This window comes from Lissotriton helveticus, chromosome 4_2, assembly GCF_964261635.1.
Source record: "Lissotriton helveticus chromosome 4_2, aLisHel1.1, whole genome shotgun sequence".
In the NCBI taxonomy this organism is placed as follows: Eukaryota; Metazoa; Chordata; class Amphibia; order Caudata; family Salamandridae; genus Lissotriton; species Lissotriton helveticus.
Window position 1 is genome coordinate 142,265,102 of NC_136064.1, and position 20,691 is coordinate 142,285,792.

Consider the following 20,691-nt stretch of genomic DNA (forward strand, 5'->3'; position numbering starts at 1 on the left):
ACCGTCGAGGGGCCTCGAACCACATCACCCAGCAGCCCTCACTGGGGTCCAGCGTCACCACTGAGCGCCAAGCGGCGCTTTAAAACTCCATCAACCCGGTCGAGTGGGCGACCTGTTTGCAGAGCAAAAAGCACCTTTGCTGACCACGAGGCATTTACAGAGACTGAGGGAATCGTTTAATACAGCCTGGACCTGCCCGCCAGTCTCCAGCCGCCGACCACCTGTGAAACAACGAAGAGCGGGGCTGCCTGGAGGAGACCGGCGAGGGGCCTCGAACCACATCACCCAGCAGCCCTCACTGGGGTCCAGCGTCACCACTGAGCGCCAAGCGGCGCTTTAAAACTCCATCAACCCCGTCTCGCGGGACGCCCGGGTCGAAGCCCGGGCAAAGGGCGGGCCCTCTGTGGCCCTCAGGGGACCGAGGAGGACGGGACGGGGCCACCCCCCTGAAATCCCGCCTAGCTGACATCAACTAAGGTAAATAGCAAGTGCTTTTTCCATCCATTTGCACTTGCAAGCCGTTAACTTTCCTTCAGCAATATTGCTTACAGCTTATAATAATTCGGCCAAGATGCATAAATGTCGAAATACCCCCGTGGCCACAAGATCTGCAACGAGACTGAAAGACGTCACTAATACCCCTCTTCCCACAATAACCGCCATAGACTTAATGCTACAAAAAAACGATCAATGTAGTGGCGGACGCTATTCAGGACTCTGAAAGACGCCTTTCACTTACCCCAGACCTATGTTTTCCGGACCTCTCTTTACACACCACCGGAAACATTAACATACTGGACAATACTATAAATTCCCAGGAGTCCATTCTAACGTTGTCATTTACAGGGCTCCCTAGTCCTCAAACAAGAGACAACACACAAACAGCCTTGCCTATACCCTCCATAGGCAATAGCAGGAACAATAGTCTTGTGCTACTTGGTGAAAACGGCAATAATACTCATCTGTCACCTATAGCCCACTTACATTCAGTGGCCCCTTCCCCGGGTGGTTTAACATCTACAACGACGAAACCTGCCACCAAAGTAAGTCGTATGATAAAGAGCAAAACTAGGCCCATTGGTACACGAGGCAAAATTAAGTCATCTATAGCTAAAAAACAAAAATCTCACCTCAAGGCTAAACATCTTATCTTAGCTAAAGACATCTGGTCTACCTTTAGACTGGCCAAATCTGTCCCCGACACAGCGTCCTCATGTCCTTTCATAAGTAGTCAAGACCCAGACCTGATCTTGAGTAAAGAGCCGACAGTACCCACAAATATGCCTACACATACCACAGTTAGGGCTGATCACACAATGATAAACACAAAATCACTCTTGAGTGACCTTGAAAGATTAATCAAGTCCCTCCTGTTACCCATCAGCGAGAGAGTCCTTAATATTGAGAACGCTTTAGGGAAGTTTGAAAGGGCCCAAAATGATGCAACATCTACCTTGCTTAAAACATTGAAGGTACCACAATCAAATTCTACCTTTACACCAGCCAGTAATTCCCTCGCTTCGACTAGTAATAAAAATCTCAGGGCAAAGAAAGCCATAGCTACTTCTACCTCTGCTAATAAGCGAAATTTGCCACTATGTCAGGAAAAGACTTCTCCTACCATCCCAGTGACAACTCAAGATAGAGGTATTAACATACCCCACCCAGTGGCTGCCATTCCAAGTAGCCCTCAAACTTCACCTGACGCTGAGATAGAAGATTGTGAATGGGCTGCTGAAAGCTCCCCGATTAAAATAGTAACTACTCAGGTAGAACAAACGAGACAAACCAAAAATCTCAAACAGGGTATACCTATAAAACAAACGGGTGCTACCCTGATAAAACCGGTGGTAGCTAAAAGACCACTTCACGTTAATCTCCCGCCTGAATCTAGCCCGTACACCATTGTAATGATTGGAGTACCTAAATTAGTGGGGGATAGGGTAGAATCTCACGGGGACCTAAAAAACAAGGTGAGCCATTGGCTTACAACCCATAGACCGATCCCTAAACATATTAATGGCCATATTGCACACGTGAGAAGAGTAGATTGGGTGGGAAACAGATTTAAATCGACCGAGGGTGACTGCATTGTGGTAACCTTTGGGGATAGTCGTGCTGCCAGTTTTATAAGTAGCTGGAAAAGTGGTGTGACAAACAGCTTGATTCGTACTATGGCCTTAAGCTACTTTTACTCAAATAACCTTGGTCATTACCCAACACAAGTACAGTCAACTTATGGACAGGAGGGGTTGCTTGAGCCAATAGCTGATAACCAACCTAGGGCTTATACACGGCCTATTGGTCCACATACCCGAACAAACTTCATCGACTATAGGCAGGAACGCCCAAGGCTGAGTAGGCCAAATAGCCATCTTAGTAGACACCAAGAGAGAAGTGAGTTTTTTACTCGCCCTCAACAGCAGCTCTATTCATACCCCTATTATCCAGACACACAATACGGGGTCCCCATCTCAAATAGAGTTGATGCTCTTTATGATACTGATTACCTAGACGAGATTGATTGACAAACCGTATACCCATCCTCCCATTCTATTTCTACTGAGCCCTCAACTAAGGTAGCTCCCCTTTATAGAGTATCAAGCATTAGATTGGAGTGCACACATGTCTCCACTCGAGAGGCTAGTGAAGCATCCAGGGTAGCTCCCATAGTACAATCTCATGAAAACACACTGATTGTGAATGGGTGTAGTCATTCATGTCCCTCAAATCAAACCCAATGTATAGTGCCCAGTGGAGTAAAAAATTCTTTAACCACTAGCAATGAAACGCAAGCACACTTAACAATGGGTCATGGGGTTCAAGCAATTTCTTCATTCACAAACAAGGCTCAGATAGCAGGCTTGGGCCTCATTGAACAACGTTCCATACATCTCTTATCCTGGAATATAGCCGGTCTGGCCATTAAGGTTAACGATCCAGCCTGGTTAGCCTATGTAAAAAATTATACAATCTTATGCTTTCAAGAAACCTGGTTAGTAGATGAAAATGTACACATCGAGGGCTTTCAAAGTTTCTTCTTACCAGCTGCCCCGTCAAACAACGGAAGATCTAAAGGGGGCCTGGCAACTTATATAAGCCTTGCACTTAGCTGCCAGGTCTCAAACAGAGCATTGGACAACAGACACATTCAAACCTTAGTGCTCAGGAGTGGTAAAAAGGCACTGACCCTTATCAATTTCTACAATGCTGCGTCATCAAATAAGGAGTGCAATATTCTTAACTTACAAACATTTTTACAAGCAAAAGCGGATAGTCTACCTCGAAGTATCATAATCAGTGGAGATTTTAATGCTCACCCCTGCGGCAATCCTGAAATGACACCTATTGGCCTTTTAGGCTGCAACAATAGGTCTGGTTTTCATTTTGACCACTCGCTTCGTGGCACCTGCATCAACAACCTAATTGATGATAGGAATCTAACTGTCGCAATGACTACGCTGGAGGACTTACACATATTTAATGTCCCTACGTATAAAGGCCATGGTAAAGGCTCCTACATAGACCACATCTTTCTCTCAAGTGACCTTGTTGATTTAGCCACTGACTTTGAAATTCAAACAAGTATCTTCAGTGACCATAATCCTCTGTCGATCAGGATTGGAGGCGGCCTTTTCGAACTTAGGAAGCCTCGTCCTGATCATGGCGTTCTAAAACCTATCAATGGAAACCGTCGTCTGAAGTGGTCAAAGGTTAACAATGACTCCCTGTACAGCTCAATCAACACTAGTTGTGGTAATGATTTAGACCTTTGTGTCTCTCCTTCCACCTTGCCTGAAGCGACTCTGATTGCCTTTGCTGCTGTTGTTGATAAAATTGGCCAATTGCTATCTGTACCAATAAAGGGTCACCATGAACACCAACCAGGGTGGTTTGATCAAGCTTGCTCAAAGGCCGGACGAGATCTAAAAAAAGCACTCAAGGCTACCCCAAGAGACCCTGTCCTTATAAAGTCTCTGAGATTTAATTACAAGACAGTCCTGGCAGCCCGGAAAAAAGAAGTAAAAGCTGGTGTTTGGGAAACTCTATGTGACCCTGCAATTTTGGGCAATAGCTCCAAGTTTTGGAGTATCATAAACAAACCTATGTTTGATGTCCCCATTAATCCTATGGCTGGGACTAACATACCCGAGGAAGAGTGGATATCACACTATAGTACAATTTTCAAAAGTGACAAACCACAAGCAGACTCTGTTTTTAAATCCTTCGATGCAAATGTGTTGTGTTTCACAGTGGGGGAGGTAGTAAAGGGGATCCAAGGACTATCTTGTAATAAAGCACCTGGCCCTGATGGTATACCACCCGATCTATTTAAATCAAATACCCTTTTATGGGCACCAGTTATCACTGCAGTTGTAAATGCTGGAATCCTGGCTGGCTGCCCAAAAGCTTGGGGGTCCTCGACTATCGTCCCTGTTTTCAAGAAGGGCGATCGTGGCAGTGCTACATGCTACAGACCCATATCACTGATTAATTCAGTTGCAAAGGTGGTGGGGGGCATCATCCTAAATAGATTAACAGCATGGGCCAATGAAAATAACATACTGTCGTCAATACAATACGGGTTCAGACCAGGCCACTCTACGATAACCCAATGTCTGAATCTATATTTAATAAACAGTAAATACACCCTAGCAAGAAAAGGGACGATCCATATGGCCTTTATGGATTTATCGTCCGCCTTTGACTGTGTAGACAGAGGCAGGCTCTGGGAGGTCCTGCTAAAAATGGGAGTGGAACAAAACTTGGTCAACTTCCTTGTTGACCTCCACTCGGACACAAGAGCAAATGTCCGCTACACCCATGACATGAAGGTAACAAGGGATTTTAGTATAAATCGAGGTGTTAGACAAGGGTGCATCCTCGCCCCCTTTCTTTTTAATCTTTATATTAATGAGTTGGAGGAGCACTTACTAAAAACCGGTACAGACTTTCCTTATATTGGTAAGAAGGGCATACCTGTCCTATTATATGCGGACGACGCCGTTTTAATATCTAGAACGGCGCTCGGCCTTCAAATCGTGTTAGACTCTTTTAATAATTTTATGAACTCCCGTGGCCTGAGCATCAATAACTCGAAATCTTTTACAATGATGACAGGTGTAACTCCTAAAAAAATATACCCTCACTTTGTAAATGGGGACAAAATACCGACCACCAAGACCTTTTCGTATCTTGGTGTCCTTTTTGATCATAAATTAACTTGGGCACCAGCAATACAAAAGAAAAAGGGTGAGGTAGTGCGGGCCAATGCAGCAATACTGGACTTCTCAAAAAAAATGGGCAACAGTCCGGTGGCGGCTGTCTTGAAGTTATATCAAGCCAAAAGCACTGCAATCGCACGTTATGGAAGTGAAATATGGGGATCAGAATCACTAGGTGCCCTTGAAGTTACTGAGAATAACTTCCTAAAACAGGTCTTACGGCTACCTAGGGGCACAGCCAACTTTCCAGTACATGAGGAACTTGGTATCCCATATCTAAGTGATAAGTTGGCTGTGAATCCTCTGCTATGCTGGCTAAATAGCTGGCTAAACACAGCCATACCCCTTACTAGAAATATCCTTCAAGAGGCACTAGAGTGGGACGGCAGACTCAAGATCCCATGGTTAAAATATGTAAGAAGGTGGCTCTTTGAACTAGGCCGACCAGATCTATTTCTATCCCCTGAGACAATAACTAAAACTGATGTAACCTTTGTTAGGAACACTTTTATGTTGTCCAGGTGCATGGCGCGGGAGGGAAATGAGTACAAGAAAAGTAGTGTGAGACAGTATGTTCTAAGTGTTGCCAGCTTGCGGCTGCGACAATAAGTCTCCGCAAGACCTGGCACACTTTTTATTTTTTTGTCAGTTTTATACACTCCCCCGTAATCTGTTTTTAAAACCTTTACTCAAACAGTTGAACTTTATACAATACAGACCTGCACTCTGCCACCTCCAAATGCTAAACAGTGAATGTACTATGTTTGTATGTAGTTTTTTAAAACTCGCAGTTAAACATAGAAAAAGCATGGAAGGGTAACCAATTTTGCTGCTGAATGTACTTTCATTCCCACTGTATTTTTATCTTTTTTAACCATATTACTGTTTTTATGCTTGTGACTGTCTGCTGCAATATCACTCTTCCTATTTCTATCTTTATTGTATGGATAAATGTTTATGAAATGTACTTTTATGATTGTTATATGCAAACAATCGAATAAAGATATTCTTATTATTATTATTACATGATCTTTGGTTATATGATGGATGCCTTTAGGTGCTTTGTTTTGATAGATTGAGTGAACTACAGTGATATTCCACTCATGACACAGCTGAAATAAAATTATTACATAGGGAGTGAGTGTGGAACCCATAATTGACGGAGGAAGGAACTTGACTTGATATAATGTTGTCAACTATACAATCCATACACAATAGATGCTGCGCTTGCAAAGTAAAGTACTGTACTGTTAGTCAAGGCAGGGAGTATTTGTGATTAATCAATTTCCTCAGCTTTGCTACTCTGGCACGGACATGCTGTTCAAAGTAACAATCTTCATCCACTCAGCGTCTGCTCTACTACATCATACACCTCTGCTATCGATGAGGAAAAAGAAGATAACATCCAGGCTTCCAAAGTATGTCTATCATTCTTCTTAATGTCTCAAATGTCCCAAGTTTTCTTTTTCTCAACAACCAACTAACACCCTTTTCATTATATTTTGGAAACCACCGTCTTCTTCTCTTGACTTGCATTCAAAAACACCATTCTTTACAGTCATAAATGTTAAGACTTGCTCGTCCCTCGTTTCACCTTCTTTCACTTTTCGTTCTTCATATCCCTAAAGTACATCTGATTTGACTTGGTTTCACGATAAAAGTCTGCCAGCTGAGTTGAAGTCAAATAGAGGGGGCTATTGCTTACCCGAGAAGTACCGCCGCTAATGCTATTTCAAGTCAAGGTTGACTGTATTCTCCGTTATAACCAAAAAAGTAGTTCTAAATTAGTAACTGTTCTTAACAGTACAGTGTACTTGTACTAGTGTACTGTACAGTACGTCATACACTCCTTTGCGAGCCTACTCAAAAATGTCAATAAGTAAGGAGTATAATAACTTACCACCGTCCGCCGCCGCTGAGCCTCCCCCCCATCTCCTCCTGGTGGCACCGCCGCATCCGCCCCTAGAGTGGAGCCCTCCGCAGTGCTGGCCCCGGCACTGGTAGTTAGCTGTGCCGCATCAGATGTTGTGACGTCTACAAAAAACATGTCATATTTTCAGATGCCATACACAACCCCGTATTTCGTCTCGTAATGGAAGGAAATGTTACATAACACATTTTTTATTACTGGGATTGAAAAATAGTAACGTTTAGGGGAGGATGTTAACTTTTTATATGCTTATTCCATTAAATGCTACACTTCTTAGGACAACTGATTAAATCTTGCTTAAGGTGTACCATTTTTCTAATTACAGAAAGAAGATTACATTGCCCTTCTCCCAACAGGACAATTCACCAACTACTAGTAAGTCATCACCAGCAGTACTTTAAGTACTTTAAAGAAGGTGGTGGCATCCGCACAGTTTTTCTAAGAATTTCATGTGCCTGTTAACTGTTACGTTAAAGTAATTTGATTCATGGAAATGTTGTTTAAACTTTAGCATCATCTATCAGCAGTGCTCGCTCCGAATACTACGCTATTAAAAATAAAGACTTTATTTTTCATTTCTTAATTGAAAATAAAACTTTAAAACTAACAAACACTGTGTGGTTTTTGTTCACGAGTGAGTGAGCGGAAGGGTTTGAACTACTGCACTTGGCAGTCATGTTTCTGTGACTCAGATAGGCCGGGACTCGGATGTAGTCGTCTTCTGTTCTTATGGGTCGTAAAATCATTGGTCAGACACACTAGATAGTCGGTCAGGGGATTGGGGGTTCAACTTCTGTTCGGACTGAGGTATGTTCAAAGTCGAACTGCACCTATCATCAATAATGTCCTGTTTCTCTTGTCCATACTTCTGTATGTGCAGAATAGTCCATGAAACACTAGCAGTATGGTATGTGCTCCTAGCAAATCAAAAAGGCAACTGCTACCTTTTACTTGGTGTAAACAATGACATTTTGTTGTTGGAAATTGTCAAAGCACTTACATTAAGAAGACTGGAATAGACAGCAAGGGCAACCCAGATGACTGCACTTAGTGCCTAGAGCATTGCTGTATCAGAGTTCTGTTTCACACCGTTTGCCGACTGGGCAAGCTTAGCTACCTACACAGACCGACTCATAATCGTGAATAGTAGTAGCACAGAGAGTGATGGTAGGGGCAGGATAAGAATGTAGAAAGTAATCTAGATTAGAAGAAGATCAAAGAATATTTTGTAAAAAATAGAATTATTAGGAAACAGTTTGTAATGAATAGGAGCTGTAAAAGTTAGGGAAGTATAAGTATTAATATAACAATAGGACAACTTACCGAGGCCAGCAGAAGAGCCTGCAAGGGACTGCTGTGACTGTCCACCTTCTTCCACCGGAGTCTCAATGGTACTAGTCGCCTTGCCCCTGGGAGGTGCTGATGCACATGAAATAAAGAAACACAACATGGATGATTGTTTTTTTTAAATATTTGATTTCTTTGACCACAATCTAAAATTATCTCGGGGAAACAAATTATCAACAATTGCACTACGTGTATTGAAAATCAGCAAAACATGCACCTTGTATTTGTATTTGAAAAGCCACTAAAAATAATGTATTGAAACAGAAGGGAGTCATTTAAAATCTCATGTGAGGGTTTGGGGAAGCAGGTAAAACAATTGTAAAGCAGGCGGCTCTTTAGTTTACCAATAATGACATCCTAGCTTCAGTATATGTTATTTATAGATTTCTAAAGCGCGTAGTCACCTCCAGGGGTATCCCAGCGCTGAACCTGTTACCACCAGTGGAGGATAGTCAGGAGTGGGATGGATGGCTCAGGGAAAGAGTAATGTTTTGAGAGCCATAATGGAGCCTCTTTTTGAAATTAAAAAAAGCAGTTTTAACTAGGAACTTGGACTTGCTTGAAACATTTTTGGGCTTAACAAAAAGCTTAACAGCCTCAAACTAAATGCTTTCTTGACATATGCCAGCCAAGGTATAGCGGCCGCTTTATCTTGGGGCAGACACCCATGAATAATCATCCTAGCAGGGGTCTAATCTTATTAACATTGTCTGCATACTCCAACTTATCCTCTTTGAGACATATATACATACAGGGTGATTAAAGGACAACTAGGACCCTACACAAACATTCATGTTTCATCATGACAGTGATGAGAGTCTGATTCTCCCTAACAAACTCATGCAGAGCTTGCTCTTTATTTACTTTCTCTCAATTAACCGTAACTCCTTTATTCTGTAAATTTGCTATTCTCGTGACCATCCCCCTGAATCTTCCCAACCCTCAAATTAATGTTAAAATAGCTATGAGTGGATTGTGTTGGCTACAATCTGCTAAACCAACACATTTCACTACTAAATGTGCTAAATCAAAAACAAGAGAGTATGGTCTGCATACCTACAACTAGAATAACCCTTAAAAGTGGGAGAAAAGACACATAAAATCTGTAATCACTACCAACAGCTAGAACCTTGCCCATTATATTATTGTTTAACATTTTTCCCTCAAACATCTAAAGACCACAAGTTGTATACACATCAGGGCTACAGAGAGAAGTATTCAAAATCCACAAACCATACTAATGAAAGCTCTTTTTTATGCTTGTCTTGAGACAAGACAAATCCTTCTAAATTTTCAATCACATTGGTCACACTATCATCAAATATATTATGATAAAAATTGACCTGCAGCATATCAAATGTTGCAGGGATGATACAGATTCACATTGGAAAATGAGGAGGGGAACCATAATGACGAATGTAGTTGAGTTTACAGATGTCATGATAGTCAACTCTCCCTGTGTCCTAGATGCCTTCTAAAGTATAGCTTGGAAACACAAGAAAAAAAAAACATTTACGTAAATTGAATGAGTAGCCTATGTTAGAATAGAGGTCAAGATAGATACATCAAAACTAACCTCTGGGAATAGAGAATGACTTAGAGGTGAAGCATTAGCAGCCAATCAAGTTACTCAAGTGACAACAGTACTTCTTATATATTATTAGTCTCAAAGCCATCCACGTGCTGTTTAGAACCCCCCTGCTCATCCTTTGGCACCAAAGGTAGAGCAGAGACCTTGAAATTTGGTATGCAAAAATACCAAGAGGCAAAATTTTAATAGATCCAGGTGACAAAAAGACCTGGTTTGCAAGTGATGAAGGACGGCATCTACAACAAAGTGCCTTCTGTATTTTCTGATTCTACACTCACATTGGAAATCCTTTCTCAATTTCTCACTCAGGCAGCTCAAGAATATTCTGCCAATAAATCATGGTCCCTGTCTGGGTTCTTTCGAAGACAGAACACTGTATTATTTTTAGGGGCATGATGATCTTCCTTCTGTAAAGAGGATAACTACAGCCGTACAGCCATCAAGACTAAAAGGTAGGAAGGGCATTCTGGAGGGAGCTGCGGGTATACATGTTCCGGCTTAGCTGTCCTTACAATAATCATTTGCTTGTCACTGACTTTCAAATTATTCATTATTTTATATGTTAGCATAGGAATCATCCATAATCCATCTTAGCCTCCAGTTCTTTAACGTTTCCCAATATTGAGGCACTCAAATCTTTACAGATTGCAATCTTGTTAAGACTATTTATAACCTGTTCTGTCACCCTGGATACTAGTTTTGCCCATTCAGGGCAAGTCATAATGCCAGGGCTTTGTAACTGTGAAGCTTACATTTTTAAATTATTATTTATGCTATAAGTAATGCATACATTTATTATACTAATTATTATGTTACACACATCTTTTAAAAAATTGCATTACCAAATAAAATACATAATATTTTATAATAACTCTTAGAAGCATACAGGCATAAACTTTTAATTACATATCTACAAACACATTATTATTAGGTACAACATTAAAGACATTTCTTAAATATTAACATTGTATGCAAAAACTCATAACATCAATTAATTAAATTGTATAATTGTAATAAATTTCAAACAAACAATAACTTTTCAAAAATACATGAAACATATTTTACTATAAACCTTTCTTTTTTTTTAAATAGTATTTAAATAATGTGTAAAAGAATACAAAAAACATATATGTATGAACAAATCATTAATTATTCACACATTTTATTAGTCTCCTCATCCTTTTCCCTTATAAAGCCAAGATCCTGCTTCTATTAAATATTGTGTATATCATAGAAATGGGGGATGCACACCCTCTTCAAATGTTCCGTTCCTGTTTGTTTCGTAAACCGCTCGTGCGTGCTCACTGATAAAGTGCCTTGCCCAAACAGCACTTGGATTCTAGATTACATCCTAATTGCTGGGGTGACATTCCACCCCAAACCAATGGCACAGCCTTGTTGTGATTTCTTCAAATAATATACCGTCTTTCTAACCCATTTAACGCATTAAAAACCCAATGATTTGAAATCCTTTTGTGGAATAGGGTACATGATGGTTGGTTTTTAGCAGTTACCCCTGACGAAGGGCACCAGCAGCCCGAAATGCATTGGGTTTTTAATAAAAACTGCTTTGGATGAACAACGCGCTTGTACGTATTCTTGAAGAAGAGGTCCGGATGGGCACATCTTGAATATGAGAAACTTTTGAAAATAGCATTTTCCTGTGTGTGTAATATATTAGATAAAAGTGAAAAACAGAGTGAAACAACAGATTAATTGGAGTAAAATGGGTTAAAAAGACGGTATAATATTTGAAGAAATCACAACAAGGCTGTGCTATTGGTTTGGGGTGGAATGTCACCCCAGCAATTATGATGTTACCTATAAAATAATAACATATATATTATTTGAAAAAAGAAAAATTATATTTAAATCTTATTTAAAATGTTTTAAGTTACAAAAAACATTAGAAATGAATATTAAATAATTACCATACAACAATAATGAAATAGTCCTTAAACAATTCAGAATGAATCCACAAATATGATATTACATACAATAATTAAAAAAACAATATTTTTAAAACTACATTAAAAACAACACTTAAAACAGTGATCTGTTGATGTACTTTTCACTGAGCTAATAGCAGTCCTAGTCACATTTTTCCACCTCTTAAAAGTTTTAGGCGAACGTCTAATTTTACAATATTTGGTACAAAGGGTATTTACTACTCCTACATGCCCTTTGTGAGTACCAAAAGTTGAACTTTATGGCTTTCAGTATTCACAAAGGGCGTTTACGAGTAGTAAATGTTCTTGGTGAATACCAAAATTTGTAAAGTCAGACTTTTGTTTCACTTTACCTTTGTGGTGCAGGCCCAGTGTGTGCCCCTCTTAAGTAACTAGCAAATCTGAGAACATCTTGGAATTCTTGTGCATTACATACTTGCAAGTCTAAGCCGATGAAGTTGAATAAAAGGGTCTCATATAACCATCACAAATTGAGACATCTAGACAGACCTTTGGAAGGACATTGAGCTAATTCAAAGCTGTTATTTCAACGTACCACTCGATGGGACACAACAGCTAAAAAATTTGACTTACATGCCCAGATAAATGGTGCAGATAATTCGAATAAATAGGCCTATATGGGGATGGTCACTCATAGTCTAGTGACAAGCTTGCTGGTACCTTAACCCTCAAATGAGCTGTGTGAGAACCTCTTGTCTTATCTTACAACCAATGATTATATCCTGTTCACTTTCCATTGGCTGATGGCCTTTGCCCAATAGTACCTGCCTGTGCTACCCCTCTTTGTGTTCTTACCATTCACTGATGATGATGTTAGAGTGATCTTTATGTCCTTCAAAAAGTCATCCCAGGCCATCAAATGCCAGTAATGCTTAAGCAGTTAGCCTGGTTCTCTATTACATTTCATCCACAAACCAATACCTCTGAATCCTTATCTTAACCACTAAATGAAAATAACCCTCTTCAGACTTAGGAAATCTTTAAAACCTTTCCCAGACTTATCACCAGTTTCAAAGACGCTTGAAACAGTTACCTGTCAACAGCCTTCACAGTTGGAAGCCAACGGCCTCATACAGGACGTTCAGTGGGTCTCATTGGCCTGGTGACCCCTCTCAGTTCAATTACTTGAAGCATCAATGAGGAAAAACTTAATACCGCTGAGTCCCATTTCATCACTATCAGCCACAAGGTGCTCCTCAACAGACTGTCTCATTTCATTGACACCATCTCTATAGGACCATTTATTTGACCTTTTTGCTATTGATCTTGTAATTTTAGAAAAGCTCTGCAGAAAACCTTGCGATGGCCTCTGTTTTTTTGTATCAGCCACAAAGATGGTTGAAAACATACTACCTTCTGAATTGCAGCTGAAGATCTCACTGAGGGGTGCTATCTATGGAAGGAATCTATCAGCCTTGCATGTTGATATAAAGGTGGCATACACATTGTAAGAATCTGCAGTGTAAAGAGACATCATCTGGTTGTAGATATCTGACTAATAGACTAAAGAGAAGAAATAGAATTGAGGCAGGCACAAGAGGGCTGGAAGGCTGCTTGGAGAAATGTTTTGTAGTATTGTAATGGTCGCAAGTCACATTGATGCATGGTGGTGTCTAGCAGGCGTTTCTGCCCCTACGAAGTCAGACTAGGATTAAACCTCTGATCTGTCAGAATGGGGTGAATGGAACTCAGTTGAAGTTGGATGATGAGATGCTCTGTGCATTGGCTCATCATTGTTAACAAATATTAATAACTAGGCAGGGGAGCCGGAACATTTTCATTCCTGTCTGTGTTAGGAGCATGTCAGGGTAACACTTCTTTTGAGTGGATAAGAGGTTGTCTCACTTCCAGGTGCATGAACAAGTGTTCTGGATTTTTCTGGATTTCATGGGCTATTGTTTTTTTTACTTATATTACCCAACAGCCATGCTACATACAAGAATCATCCCGACCAAAAAGAAAAATAATTGAGTGAGTTTATTTTGTTCCACAAGGGTCCTGTTTCTAATTTCAGATGCTGCACTATGTGAGGCGTGTGCGCTTTAACACTAACTCCGGAGAAGAAATCTTCTTTGATGAAAATGGTGAAGTGCCAGCGGTTTTTGATTTGGTAAACATCCAAATCAACTCTGAGGGCACCTTGAGACTGGTGAAGGTGGCAACGTATGACTTCAACTCCCCTGAAGGGAAGCAGATCAGGCTAGAGGAGGATGCCATGATGTGGAACACAGAGGACAACCAGGTGAGGATCTTTGGTGATTCCTTCTTTTAAAGTGCCAGGTAGTAACACCAGATTCAGGGAACAGATAGAAGTTGTAAGTAATGTTGACTCTCTTCTGCAGAATCTCAAGGCTGATGCCCCAAATGTAGGTGCTTGTCCCACCCAAGTACTCCTTTATGCGGATGATGACAACCTTATTTCAATGATGGCAAATGGTCTGCAATGTCTGATAACAAATGTGCTCCCTTCATGAATGAAAAGGATTTAAAGCTTAACTTGTCTAAAACTTTCACCATGATTTGTGGCAAGAATAAAACAAGGATTAAAAAGCACCATGTGGTTGGCACCGTAATTGACAGAGTCTCAACTTTTATGTACTTGGGCTTATTGTTCAATGAGTATGGCACATGGGGTACGCATATTAACTTATCCAACATAACATTTACGCAAACAATCAAGGGTATATTTAGATTTTCAACAAAAATAGCAAATAAACCAATAAGGGAAATGCTTACATTATAGAGAAGTAAATCTATACAACTGCATGTTATGGCACAGCTTTGTGTGGAAGGTCTGACATTGCAACCCTCCAACTACAAGAGAATACGTTTTTAAAACGTTTGTTAGCAGTTCCAAGTTCCACACCAAATTGTCTAGTCCATAGAGAGCTATCTTTCCCTTATATTAGTGACTTTATAAGAACAGCTGGACTTACTCTATGGCATGAAATATGGGCGAAAGAGGAAACAAGATTTACTAAGGATATAATACTGTACTGTTTGGCTCTGGACAATAGTAGAAAAATACCTTGGCTTGAATATATTCCATCTCTATTAAAAAGCTGTAAATTAACCCTAGAGTTTAAAGAGCCTATGTTCATACAAGGATATAGTGAAAAAGAGTTGAAAATAAGGTTTTATGCCTCAATGAGTTTGGTAAGGGATGCTGAATCAAGCTCGAAACAAAGTATCATTTCCTACCATGAGCGTCTACTTTTTATTGCCATTGCAACCCTATCTGATTAAAGTAAGAAATACCCAACATAGGTTCTTTTTAACAAGACTAAGGCTTAGCATCCTACATTATTTAGTTGCATTTCTGAAGTCCAGAAAAAGGTATCATATATTACCAAACTGACCCTTGTGACGGAAAATCACCCCAGTCCGCTCTGCATTTCCAATTATTCTGTAATTTTTACAGGGACATTCGCAAACTTGTTTTGAAACCTCTTTTTTTAGCTAATATATTTTATCCTTATAAGCAAGCTTTTATTTTTATCTGTAGTTTGGAGAATGGCAGATTATGATTACTGCTAGTAACTGTATACAAATGTCCATTAAGAGAAGAATGGTTAACTCCTATCTAGAGGCCTTAACTTATGAACACTATGATGATTGAAGTTGGAGTTATAATGCCGTCCATATTAAAAGTATGTAGCTATCTCGAAGAATGTACTGTATGCACTCTTGAGAATTTTTATAAATTAATTACTTTTAACTGATGTTAATGTGCTTTTTATTGGCTCAATTATTTGGATTATTAATCCAAAAATGGACTGTATCTATGCACACAACTTTGAAGATGTATACGAATTAATAGCTTTTTTCTTAATCATAATATGTCTTTTTTATATTTGTTATTAGAATGCTTTTATGGTCATGTATAATGTACAGAGTAAAAGCTTTTTTTGAATTTGAATTTAAACAGAAAAAAGCAAATTATTGCAATAAATCAATGGAGAGCAATAACATGCATTTATTGCTTTACTTTTTCAAATGTACTTCTTAAGGGGATGTTCCTTAAAATGTTAAAATGTCTTACGCTCTAAAATTAGCAGGAGACAATCCATCTGTCACTCCAGGGTAACAAGAACATATAAGATTAAGTAAACATCACAACCCAAAATGAGGAATCGAGTATTTAAATATCCCCTTTTCCACTTTGACTTGTGACACAGCCTGCAAAAGAGCTACATCAAAAGCCAAAATAAAAAATGGGATGGTTTTTAAACATCCATGCGCTTTGTGCCAGTCACCATGGGGTGCCTGACACACTACATGGATTTTTGAGGTAAACTACACGTGCCCCCCAGGTCACTCGCAAAGGCCTACATGGTAAAGGGGTCCTGCTTGGAGCCCCCAAAGCCCCTTTCCGACAGACTTTCCATGGAATTGGGAATGCCATGAAAAGGCTTGCGGACTGGGCCTGCGCAGGCACCACCCCCATTGTAGGGTTTACAGTATATTCAATGCCCCAAGGGGCTCATAGTACCTGTTGAAGGCAAAGATCTGTTCCTTTAGCTGCTGCAGTCCGACTCCCTGCAGAGTATTGCAGCGGTCTGGAAACTATCACGGCTGTTGGGCCGACCGCTACCAACATCCTGTCAGTGGAGGTCCGCACTACAGGTCCAGAATGTTGTTTCTAAAGACACTCTCTCGCTCACAGAAGATTTTATGTGCTAGAAGGCAGCTCATCAGACAATATGTGCTCATATCAGAAAAATACCAATGTAAGAAATTGGATACTGGTTGAGGGTTGAGGGAGTGAAAACCCTACTCAAGCAGCAATCCAAATTCTTGCCAGGGTGAAGTCACAGGCAAAACCTCAAATTAACCTGGGTTTAACACCCTCCGGTAGCTTTGCTCGGAAGCAGTCAAGCTTAACTTGGAGGCAATGTGTAAAGTATTTATGCAGCCAAGTTCTTGAGCTGGATGTGGGTTATCAGATCTTGTACATTCCCAGCGACCTGGTGAACCCTTAATTGTATCTGTGATTGAGTCTTTGATATTCTAGTTTTGACTCTTGGGCCATTTTAACTATTTTAAACATTTTAAACATGTGAAATACTTTTATATTTACATAGTACCTGTTATTATTCCTTCTTGTTATTGTTTTATCAAATTCTATTCTATGTATTTGTCTTTTTTAAGATGACCAGTATGAATCAGTTCTTGATCATGATTGTTCATATATAATAACAAATGTTTTTATACCTTTTATTATTGCTTTGTTATAAGGCTGAAAAATACTCTATTCTACTGTACACCTGCTTGTACGACACATGATGTTGAATAAAGCTTTTTTGGGATTGGATTGGATTGGTATTTATGCAGCACTTAAAATAGTAATAGAGTAAAAAACTACACAAGGAAAGTCCAACATCAACTTAAAAATATGAGTCAAATGTAATAAAACAACAAAAACTCAATCAGTAGAACCAGAAATTTGCAAGTTCAAAGAATTTAGTTGAAAATAGTGTGAGAAAGCATGCAGCTCCTGTGACCGTCCTGACCCAGTCAGCTACGGACGCTCCACTCGCTCCCTGGACCCACTTGCGCCTGATTGTGCCCCCGATCTCGCCTGGTATCATCTGGAGACTGATATTGCCCTCAGCTCTGCTGCTTAACCTCTGATTGTGCCCCCGATCTCGCCTGTGATCGTATTGCTGTATATGGTATTGTATTATTGTTGCTTTTCAACTGTTGTGCCTTGCTTGCGCCTGGTTGTGCCCTCGATCCCCCCCACTGCATTTTGTACTGTGCCATTTGGTCCTAGCTCCCTGCTGCTGCTCCCTCGCAGCCCCACCCCCGTTCCCTCGAGCTTCCCTGGACATCGCCACCCCGCTCCCGCCTCCCAGCTGCTCCTCCCTCGCTCCGCCCCTCCACTCTCCACTTATGACAGCTGCACTTACGCGCAGCGGACGCGCCCCATGCGCGCCGAAGGCACGCCAAAGATAAGCCAGTCTATGCCCGTCCACGCCTGGACCACGCCCAGAGCCATACCCCCTGGCCCCCTCAAAAACCACTCCACCCGCCTTACGTACGACGCCGCGTCCCTCACTGCACTCAACACCGGCCGACTCCCCGACTGCCACCAAGCCGCCCCAGGACGCACCCACGGACCCTTCACCTGCCTAACCTGCAAGTTCTGCTGCATCAGAACCCACACTGCATCCACAAACGCCAAGCAGAGCTCCAACAACAACCACCTGAAGTGCATCCTGCTCAACACCCGCTCGGCCACAGACACACCATTGAACTATGGAACCTACCCGATACCACAACTCCGGACGTCGCCTTTCTCACGGAAACATGGATGAACGCCTCATCAGCGCCTGACATCGCCATAGCCATCCCGGACGGATACACGATCATCCGAAAAGACCGCATCAACAAAACTGGAGGAGGTATCGCCATCATTCACAAAAACACCATCCGCATCACGACAAGCACCGACTACACCTTCTTAGCCACTGAACACCTCCACTTCCAAATACAAACCAACCCCAAAACCACACTCAGAGGCACCCTCATCTACAGACCCCCAGGGCCCCGCACACAATTCAGCGGAGACATCGCTGACTTCGTCAGCCCGCACGCCCTCCCCTCCGAGGACCATATTCTCCTAGGAGACCTCAACTTCCATCTGGAGAATAACAACGACAGCAACACCACCACCCTGCTGGACAACCTCACCAATCTCGGACTCAAACAATTGGTGAAGACCCCCACCCACTACGCCGGACACACACTCGACCCAATCTTCACCTCCGGTAAGCACATCTCCTTCAATCACGCCACTGGACTCCACTGGACTGACCACAGCTGCATCCACTTCAGCTTCAGAATGACCACGACCCACCACCACCCGCAACAAGTTCCCCGAAGATACTGGAACAAAATTACCACCGACCAGCTCACCACATCTCTAAACCAAAACCCTCCCGCCAGATCAACGGACCCAAACCAAGCAGCCATCAATCTCACACAATGGATCACCCAATGCACTGATGAACTAGCACTCTTCAAAAACCCTCCCAACAAGCCAGGAAGCAAAAAATCCCCTTGGTTCAACGACGACCTCAAGAACTCCAAAAAGAACTGCAGCACCCTCGAGAAAGCATGGCGAAGAAACCCAACCACAAATAACATGACCGCCCTCAAGAACGCCATCCGCAAACACCACCAGCTGTTCCGCACCACCAAAAAATCAGCATTCAAGGAGCGACAAGACAACAAAGCCCACAACAGCAAACAACTCATCAGCATTGTCAAGGAGCTCATCAACCCCAACGCCGGCAACAACGACATCACTCCCTCTCAAGACCTCTGCGATTCTCTTGCCTCATTCTTCCACAGCAAGATCGCTGACATACATAACAGCTTCGGCGACCTGACCACTCCCCCAACCACAGAACAGAAGCCCCCCACCACCACCCTCCGCGCCTGGACCCCGATCAGCACCGAAGACACCATCCGCACGATGAACTCCATCCACACCGGATCGCCACCCGACCCATGCCCCCATCACATCATCAACAAGGCCGACTCCATCATCGCCCCCCAACTCCGGGACATCATCAACTGCTCCTTCAATACCGCCACCTTCCCGGAAAGCTGGAAACATGCCGAACTTACTGCCCTCCTGAAGAAACCTACAGCGGACCCCATCGAGCTTAAGAACTACCGTCCCATCTCGCTCCTCCCTTTCCCCGCCAAAGCCATTGCGAAGACCGTCAACAGTCAGCTCGCCGCCTTCCTTGAATCTAACAATGCCCTAGACCCCTCACAATCCGGATTCCGAGCCAACCACAGTACCGAGACCGCCCTCATTGCAGCCACAGATGACATCCGGACACTGCTCGACAACGGGGAAACAGTGGCCCTCATCCTCCTGGACCTAACCGCAGCGTTCGGCACAGTCTGCCACCGCACCCTTGTACAACGCCTCAGGAACGTCGGAATACAAGATAAGGCCTTGGACTGGATCATCTCATTCCTAGCCGGAAGAACCCAGAGAGTCCGCCTCCCCCCTTTCAGATCAGACGCCACCGAAGTCATATGCGGTGTACCACAAGGATCTTCACTCAGCCCCACCCTCTTCAACGTCTACATGAGTCCCCTCGCATCCATCGCACGCCAACACAATCTCAAGATCATCTCCTATGCAGACGACACCCAGCTGATCCTCTCCCTCACCAACGACCCAACCACCGCCAAAACAAACCTACACGAAGGGATGAAAGACGTAGCCGAGTGGATGAAGAACAGCCGCCTAAAACTGAACTCAGACAAGACGGAAGTGCTTATCCTAGGATCATCCTCCTCTGCATGGGACGACTCTTGGTGGCCCTCGGCCCTAGGCAGTGCACCCAAACCAACGGACCATGCTCGCAACTTGGGATTCATCCTAGACTCCTCCCTCTCGATGACCAGACAAGTCAACGCCGTATCATTATCATGTTTCAACATCCTACACATGCTCCGAAAGATCTTCCGTTGGATCCCCAACGAAACAAGGAAGACGGTCACCCAAGCACTTGTCACAAGCCGTCTGGACTACGGAAACACCCTCTACGCCGGAACCACAGCCAAATTACAGAATAGACTTCAAAGCATTCAGAACGC